Genomic DNA, 8848 nt, shown 5'->3' with positions numbered 1-8848 from the left:
ATTTCTTCGTCGCATGGGGAATTCCTAAGTAGCTACATTCATTTTATTTTTCTAAATGTTACAAAGAGATGAGGGTGTGGGTGAGTTTTTCTACCGTATCGTAGATTTGTATCGACCTTTAAGTTTATTATATTGCTGCCGGCTGTTGATAATGCTAGAGTGGAGGCATTCAGGCCCGCGAACGAAACCCTGCGACTGTAATAAATGACTGTCGGGCCTCAGCTAGATTAGACCCTCATTGGAGACAAGCGCCGAATCGATTTCCATCGATTATCATGGCCTTTTTTGAATCGAACGGTGTAGATTGGCTGTCCGCAGGGCTCATTGTCGATGAAAATAAACCCTTCGGACGATTGTTGTTATTACTACAACATACAGGTAGAGAATAAGAAAAATAAATAAATAATAAAAAAAAAAAAAGAAAGTTGGATGTAGAAGGCGTCATATGATAATGGAAGACGTCATTGCAATCAGCACGCGGCGGCCTTGTATGCATACATTACACATATGCCTTTTTTTTTTTTTTTTCCAGAGAACGCCGTGGATCACGCCAGTTGTTAATCAACTCGGGTCAAACTCATCAAGGTTCCCTTTATTTTTTATTTTTTTTATACTTTTATTTTTTTTGTTCTTCTCTTTCGGGTTGGCTCCCCTCCATCATTCCGCCATCGATCCCTGCGGGAGGAATGAAACAAACATTTGCGCCCCGTTAATCGGTTTTTCTAGTCGACATTATCGATCACTAAAGTCTGACGTCCGGTGTAGACCCAATTCCGATGAAAACGCTAGAAAAAAAAAAAAAAAAGAAAGAAAAAAAAAGGAAAGAGTTAGTAATCCGAATAAAGAAGCGTTGACTGTCGAGTCGGTAGTTTATGAGGCTGTTTAAAAACACGAAACGTTCCAACGAATAGCAGCGCGGATGCTAATTGCAGATGACCGCCCTAAGCGTCTTTTTTCCCTTCTTCTTCTTACTTTTTTTAGTTATGCCAGTCTATACTCGATGACTTTTCTATAGCCACTTCGAAAGACGAAACCGTTTTGATGCTGCCCGTCATCTCTTTCTCCTATAGTAACCCCCCCCCCCCCACGACACACACAAAAAGGAACATAAAAACAAAAAAACGAGTCAAATGAACTTGCTAAGTGACGGGAAATCGTTGAAATTTTTCGTCTTATTTCCCTCTTTTCTTTCTCTTAGTCCTCCCGTAAAAAGAAAAAAAAAAAAAATTTAGCATTCAACTGGCCAGTCTAGCAGCAAAGTGTCAGTTCCATCTTTTAGTTTTGTGTTCGTCCGGCTTCAGTGCCTATCTAGCGGAAAGGTTATCCGATAGGGCGATAAGTGTGCTGACGGTGCGAGGAACAATCAACCATTTGATGGAACGGTGACAAGTATTCCATCCCTCCTACATTTTTTTTCTTTTCTTTTCTTTTTATTTTTTTGGGTGTTTCATTTTCTTTTGGCTTTTTCCAATCTTCGATGTGTGTGCCAACTGTTAATGACTCGCGGTGGCGACGCCGGGCGATAGACTCATTAGTCAAAGTCATAAAGCAACAGCTGATATTTGCTATATTTTATACCATAAAAAAAAAGAGGATGGAATATGAACTTAAAAAAGGGGGAAAAAAAGAGGGAGGTGACTGAAAACAGATGAATTTCCATTTTCAGCATTTTCTTCTCTCCATTTCATCACCACTGTGTGTTTATATTGCATTTCAATGTTCGACTAGTTTTCCATAGCTGCTGGAAATACAGTGCGATTGAAGTGATGGATCGGTCGACAGCGGTGAGCGCTGCCATATCCGTGTTGGCCCGTGTCGTCGACTGTCTACGTTGTCCTTCCCACCGTGAAGATGAGGAAACTACGAACTTGGATGCGATTTCGAATGTTTAGATGAGATACGAACGATTGTTATGGTTACTATATTTACCAGTTTGTTGGTTTGTGCTGCCCGCTCTAACATTGTCCAAGTTTCGGGTGGAGATGTGCTGGACAAGTACGTGTTCTTGAGGATCGACATGAGTGCTTTAGTATGCAACTTGTTGGAAGGAGTTTCAGCAGAGAGTCTGACGCGGGTCAAGTGGTTCCATTTCAGAAAACATTTCGAAGGGGGTTTTCTTCTCTTTGATTGTTTGAAGACTCGCATACAAAGTTTGGTTGTGAACTTGGGGAGGAGTCGCTTAAAATCATTCGTCTTTTTGACTCTCTTCTAGGGGGGGTTCAAAAATGAAAATCGACATCAATTAGACGAGGACGACACGACAACGAAGATGTGCGTTCAAGTCTGTCAAGCGAAGGAGCGTGGAGAGGAGACCGATGCTGTGTGTATATTATACAGCTGTGATCCTGGCAGTTAACAAATCGATTCCTTATTTATTTTATTTTTTTTATTTTTTACTATCTATCTTTCTATCTCTCTCTCTCTCTCTTTTGGTTTCTGTCTCGCTAGTTTTTAGTAATAGAAAACGAAGGAAGAAAACAAGTCCACTAGAGATAGAACACACACGCAGCCATGCAAGTCTGTAGCTGTCAATGGCTGCTCAAGTTTTATTTTCTCTAACCCCCTCTTCAAATCTGTTCCTGTTGCCGACCATCTGGGTGGTAAAGAAACAACTACTGGTGAGAAATAGTAGACGACACACCTTTTATTCGACTGATTTCTTGACGAAGCAAAGCCGAGGCAAAAGTTGGTGATGCAAGAAAAAGACAGATCTCACGCAGTTATCATGCAGTTCATATGCTGTCCTTCACGATTATTATTTTTTTTTTTTCGGTTGACGTTTTGCATACGTCTCGTGTATACAAATAGTTCATTTCAAACCCAAAGGCTATGATCTGTTACAGATTGTACTTGCTCGTGCGTGATGGATTGACCGAAAACAAGTGAAGAACAAGGTGAGACGTGAAGTTGCCAAAGCAGAGTGACATGGCGACTACGGTTATGGATTTCAACAAAAAACATACGATGAATTTTTCTTTTTTTTTTAGTTTCTGACTTTATCCGACCAATGAATAAATCTAACTCAAGCAAAGGACACGTCAAGTAAAAAGCGACTGGTTTTGCAGACGACTTAAAAATGGGGATCGGATGATGAATACCTCAAGTCGTTTTAAATCATTTTTCTCATTGCCAATGCCAACCCTTTTCTTTTTACAGGTTTGGCTGCCGCTTTAGAGAATAAAGAAACTAGAGAGCTCATAAAATATAGGTGAAGAAGACCGTAATTTACGATCTTTGTTTTTGTTTTTGGTTTTCTGTAACTTTTTATATTTTTACGCGTTTTGTACAAAAGATTCACGTTTTGCATTAGAATGTGTGCTCACGCCATTGGTTTTCTGGGTATATGCATATTGCAGACAGTTGTACGCCGTTGCACATTTAACTTTTTTTTTACAACTTATTTAATTGGCTTATTTCCATTAAATTTATCAAAATGATTTAATTTGTTGAAATCGCCGTGCCATTCTTTTTTGCTTAATTGCTTCTCTCTTTCCTTCCGCGCCTTCTGCCTAGCCAGGCACTCCGAGTTTTATGTGAACAAAGGTTGTGACTAGTAAAAGGTAAGGCGATGAAAGAAAGAACTGAATGGACATGATTTTGCTACGCTTACATCATTACTGGTTCTCCGATTGCCAGCTTCAATACCCATTGCTGTTTAAAACTGTAACGTATTTCAAGAAAATTGTTCCAGCCATTCTAGATGTGTGTGCTGAGAATGCTGCGCACGACCAAGAGAAATGCTTTCCGGTTTCGACCCAACCAGGGAACAGGTGGAGACTTAGAAAAGGCCACGACCTCTTCCAGACCCCCTCCGCGAAAGAGAGTAAAACTGACTCTCTGACAGTTTCATAATTTTGAGGAAACAATTCGAGCTGTGTCTTGTTTCATTCAGACCCAAACGTGACCAAGGGCCAGTTCTGCTATACTATTTATCTTGCACTTTAAGTTATTCTAAGCGAACAGGGAGTATCGAATAGGATGCGTTACTTACATAGTAAAACAAAAAAGAAAAGGGAAACCAGACTGGGAGTTGTGGATTTAGCGAGAACTGTCTATACTCTGGCACGCCGCACTGCGACCTTTGTCTTCGGATTGTTTAGAAGCACTTGCCTGATGATTGCTCAATGTCGGCTACGCACTGGTAGGTTGACTGGTGGTGACTTATGGTCGTAGCTGCTGCTGCTTTTTACCAAACAGTCAACAGCTCCCGTCAGGAAATTTCGGTGAGTCTTGCGCGTCGAAGGCCTACAGAAGAAAGAAGAAAACGAGAATGAACAAGTCGGCACATATGGAAACGATTTGAAGGGACGAAGGGACTGAACGGCAGCATTCCAAACCAAAGAACCTTTGATCTCTAGACATGCAGTGGCACTCTCTTGGTCCAAGAGTTTCTGTTTCGTACAACTCCATCACAGATGCATAACAGCTCAAACAAACAGCTGATTGTTTCGAACGGTTGTTGCTGTCACTGCCGACATTGCCGCTATTCATAGCGCTTTGGCTTTGGTGAGAACAGAAAATGGATCACATTACATTGGTACATAGAGCTGGAAAAAAGAAGGGTTTTTAGACACCAACGGCGATCCACCATTTCCCCTCCGTTCTATCAAGAAGAAAAAATTCAGAGGTTCCACAAAGCCGTTGTTTGTTTCATGATGGATGGCTGAATGGCCGAGAAAAGGCTCTGAATGAAAGAATTAAGTTCATCATTGGACTTATTGTTTCTTCTTTCTTTTTCTTTTTTAAGGTGGGGCTGGTTGTTTGCGGAAACTTGCTTTCCAAGTTATTCAAATGACCGCGACTTGAACCTAACTGTGGCCTACCGCTTCACAGTACTCACTCTCCAAATCGTCCAATTCCAACTTCTCAAAACTCTTCCTTTCCCAAAGTTGCCTCAAAGAAGTACAGTGGTTGTTTTCAGAATCCACATCAACTTTTGAATTGGCTTTTAAATCGATAAACACAATCTTTTGAGCGCAAACCAAACTTCTTACACTTACACTTATCTCTTTTTAGGAATATAATATAGGGGAGGGTGGGGCTAGTTGGTACAATTTTTTTAATTTCTTCTCTGGTTTCTTTAATTTTTCATATTTTGACACTCAAAAAATTGTAAAAGAAAGCTCAGATAACCAGCTTTCTCGTGCTATTTTTTAATTTGATCTACGTTGAAGAATTCATATCGAAATCAACGTTCAAAAAGCTAAAAAAAATTTGCCTACATGCCCCACTAACGGGGTAAGTTGGCAGTGGTAGTAGGGTAAGTTGGCCCCATGTATTTCAAATACGGATTTCAGTGAAATGTTGATGTTGTAAACAAACTAGAATAAAATTACAATAAACAAAAATCCTATAGTTATTTTAGAGTGGGAAACTCAGAAATAAGTTGTGATAACTTACATAAAGATTAAATAGCCTTAAATGCAAAAAATAAAAAATAATGTACATAATTCAGGCAAACATTTCACAGGTGAACATCGTATAAAGTGAAACACCTAAAATGTGCCAAATTTTGGCCTCTAATGCATACCACTGTTCACCATAAGTCATATCTAGCAAAAATTCGACTTACAATTCCCTGACATTTGGACAGGCCATGTACTATACATATGCATGTATAATGCCTATGCCGACATGCCCCATCTTGCAATGTATCAACTTGCCCCAACCCGGGGTTTATTCAAATACAAATTTTTATTACTCCTTTATAATTGATTAAAACAAATCCATTGTTACAGTTCAATAGAGGACACAATTTTCTATAAAACTAATATTTTTTAAAAATTATATGCATACCAAGAAAAGATAAAATTGATGAATACCAAGCACGCAACTATTGTGGATTTGACGCAAAAAATTTCGTTATTTTCTATTTCCTAAACTATTTGGGATAAATTTATAAAACTTTGCACAAATGTGCGCACAATAAACATCTTTGACTATGAATTATTTCAATAAAACCTCTTTCACACAATTCTTCTAAATTAGGAATTGCAAACTTGCCCTCCTGCCAACTAGCCCCACTCTCCCCTACGACCATTTTCATCTTCTTTGTATTACATGCGCATATGTATTTGTGTATTTACGTACATTTGTACGACAAATATATACTCAACGGCTCTCCGTGTTCGCAAAGTTCCCGATTCCCGATAGCCTTGGAGGAAAATAAATATATTAATATTATCAAAATTGAACATTGATTTCGCTTAAGTTAGGGTGCGTTTTATCGTCAACTTTTTAGCTCAACGCGAACCTAAATTGAGCTCAATCAGTATTTTTTCGTTAACCAATTCGTCACAGTTGAGCTTTATTTCCGTTTTATGGTTAACAAAAAGTTCAACCAAGGTTGTGATCGACCTTATTTTGCGAGCTCAACCACAAAAGTTCAACCACAGTCCAGACTGTGGTTGAACTAAATTCAAGTTGGTTGACCCACCCACTTTATAACAATTCTTATTTTCTTTAATCTGGCAACCTTTTTTTTGTTCAAGCAATCACAGCAGACGGCTTTCTTTAGATAGGGAGTTAGGGACGTGGCACGTGGGTCGTGGTACACATTTGTAATTTTTTTTTCTATCACAATGAATATAAAGTGTGATGGTGTTTTAAGGCCAAGAGGTAAAATATTAAATAAAAAAATAAAAATATATAAAAAAATATAAAATAAAAATATGTTAAACTTTGTAATAATTCCTACATTAACATTTATTACCATTCCAGAAATTTGAGATTAGAGATAAGTAAATAACTACTGAATAGACATTGAAGAAATTGTGACATCTGCATTTTGTTGTTACAAATTTTTTATGTTGACGTTTTACGTCTGCTACTCCACACTAATCAATATATAACAAAATTTTAGCAAATTTCAATTGACTACGTAATACTATTATCAATATTTTAGAAAAATTTACAGACACCGGTTATTTCCTACAACAACCATTTTTTTTTATTTCTATCAAATTTACAATTAGCATTTCTGAAAGGGATGGGAAAGGAGGAGGAGCTTTCCACATGTTGAGATCGATTTTCGTTTTATGGTTAACTGCGTAGTTCAACTAAAAAGTTCTACTCAACCAACGTAAAAACCGTTTTATGGTCAACCAAAAAGTTGAGCAGCTCAACTACAAGTTGACGATAAAACGCACCCTTATTGGTTTTCTCGTCAAACCTATGGAACGCCAAATTAATCTCTATTTTTCTAGTATTCTATAAATTTTATTGTGCTGCAGCAACAACAACGCCATCTAGCGATACCAATAGGAGGAATTAGAATTACTATCGATTTTAATATTCCTTTAAAGTTTTTTATCGATTTCATAGTTTCCAACAGACAAGCAGACGAATTTGTGACAGATTTCTCGAGAGATTTGTTGGAGCAAGGTCTACTTAATGCTTAAGGCCTGTAAACTCATCTACCTCTTATGGCGGGTAGGCGTTCCCTAGTAAGAGCCAATCAGACAAAAAAACAAGGGCTACGACGACACCATCTGGTGCTCGTAATTATTGCCTCGTTGAAAAACCCCTCCAAAAAACTTTAACACTTGTTATAGTTACATAAACACATGAATAAAGATAAATCAAAAGAAAATCAAGTTTTTGAAATGAAAAGTGTGCCAGTTTAACAGCAACATGGCAATTGAGTTGTTAAAAAGAAAAAAGTAGTATGTTTGTTAGAGTGAATATGACAATATTACTTGGGGTTTCTGATTCCTCACACAGAGGTCTGTATTTGTGTACATGGACGTTACATACAATTAATGAATAAGTGATAAACCCCTCGACATTTACCTAAATATTGCAGTTAGTACAGAAGAGGCGAATCACTTTCAACGTGGTTACGTCTAGACAGCTAGACGCTACGTCGAGAGAGAGGCAGGTGAGGCTAAACAGCATCCTCCATTCATATTAGGATGTAGTTGTCATGTTTACCGCTAGATGGCTGAATGTCCCGCTTCCAATAATGTTAAAAAAATAACAGTTTTATTATCATGTTAATGACAAATTTTCTTCTTGTTCTTGTAGTTGTAAAATTAATCATTTAGGAAACTTTGGTGGGTTTGGTTTGGGGGTTTTTTGGGGGTTTGGTGCAGTGGAAAGGGTATCTGCAAAATGTTTTCTAGTTGTAGTTTCTGATAGATCCGCAAATACATTGCTCGAATTAATAAAAGAATGGATTTTACCTGGATCAATAATAATATCTGATTGTTGGAAAGCCTATGATAAGATAGAGTATGTATACATATAAGTATATTTTTTGTAATTAGTTAAATAAAGTTTTTTAAATTATATATATTAGGGAACATAATGACTATATTCACTTAAAGATGAACCATAGTTTGAATTTTAAAGATCCTGAAATTGGAGCCCATACCAACCAAATAGAGTGTAAAATAATTTTACTTAATGTTTATACTTAATTACTTAATTTTTTTTTCAGGATTATGAAATTTAGCTAAAAAAAGTCTGCCTAACACAAATCGGTGCACAAAAATGTTTGCAGGTTACTTAGCTACTTTTATGTTGCGTACTAAATGGAAGGGGGAGGATGGTTTTAAGTTGTTTATGAAGTATGCTGCTAAATTGTATTCCGAAGATTCCATTACAGAAGAAACAGAAGCGAAATGTTTGAAGAGTACTTGTAAGAAAAATTTACTTTATTTTACTTTACTTATGTTATATGAAATAATTTGAATTAATCATATGGAAAAAAATAGGATTTGGAATTGGAGTTTCGTCAATTATGGATGTATAACTTAATAGATATAGGTATTTAATTCGGAAAGTATAGTTAAATAAAAAAACCAAACAATTTGAAACATAATTTACATTACTTATATATATTTTT

At 37.1% G+C, this 8848-nt stretch overlaps 2 long non-coding RNA genes across 2 annotated transcripts; one reads left to right on the top strand and one right to left on the bottom strand.

Moving 5' to 3' along the window:
• Positions 1-1550: 1550 nt before the first annotated feature.
• LOC116929773 lies at positions 1551-7864 on the bottom strand. The gene is made up of 3 exons (XR_004398047.2): positions 7792-7864; positions 1930-4245; positions 1551-1867 (listed from the first exon to the last, which is right to left on the bottom strand). It is a non-coding gene; the product is annotated as an uncharacterized LOC116929773 (long non-coding RNA).
• Positions 7865-8065: 201 nt separating this feature from the next.
• On the top strand, positions 8066-8349 carry LOC116929777. Its single transcript, XR_004398053.2, has 2 exons — positions 8066-8232; positions 8300-8349. It is a non-coding gene; the product is annotated as an uncharacterized LOC116929777 (long non-coding RNA).
• The last annotated feature ends 499 nt before the right edge of the window (positions 8350-8848 follow it).

The sequence above is a fragment of the Daphnia magna genome, linkage group LG8, assembly GCF_020631705.1.
Source record: "Daphnia magna isolate NIES linkage group LG8, ASM2063170v1.1, whole genome shotgun sequence".
Taxonomy (NCBI): domain Eukaryota; kingdom Metazoa; phylum Arthropoda; class Branchiopoda; order Diplostraca; family Daphniidae; genus Daphnia; species Daphnia magna.
Note: the sequence above shows the minus strand (reverse complement) of the source record. Positions and strands in the feature narration are given on the sequence as shown.